Genomic DNA, 431 nt, shown 5'->3' on the forward strand with positions numbered 1-431 from the left:
GACCCTCCACAACTGAGTACCAATCTCTAGTATATGGTGGCTTTATCAAAGTGCAGCTATCCTGTGAAGCTAGCTTAAAATAACCTGGGAACTCTTCAAATCACTTTAAAGATGTTATCTTCATAACATTTTAGCTACTGGTAATCCTAATGGGTAGGTTTGTCAGTGAGAGGTTGACAATGGTCATTACTACAAAATTACTTAATTGAAATGATGCTGAATGGTTTTATGGGAGCTGATGTGTTCTCAGCTCCAAACTCACATATCTAACGGCCTACTCCACATGTATATCTAGCTTTCCACATTCAAAACTCTACAAGTACAAAACTGAACTCATAGTATTTTCCTTGTCCCAAATCTGCCCCTCCTGTGGTCTTCTCCACTTGTTTCTGTTCTCAAACATCAACATCATCCACAACTCTTTTCTTTCC

This window comes from Lipotes vexillifer, unplaced genomic scaffold (assembly GCF_000442215.2).
Source record: "Lipotes vexillifer unplaced genomic scaffold, Lipotes_vexillifer_v1.1 scaffold1028, whole genome shotgun sequence".
Lineage (NCBI taxonomy): Eukaryota > Metazoa > Chordata > Mammalia > Artiodactyla > Lipotidae > Lipotes > Lipotes vexillifer.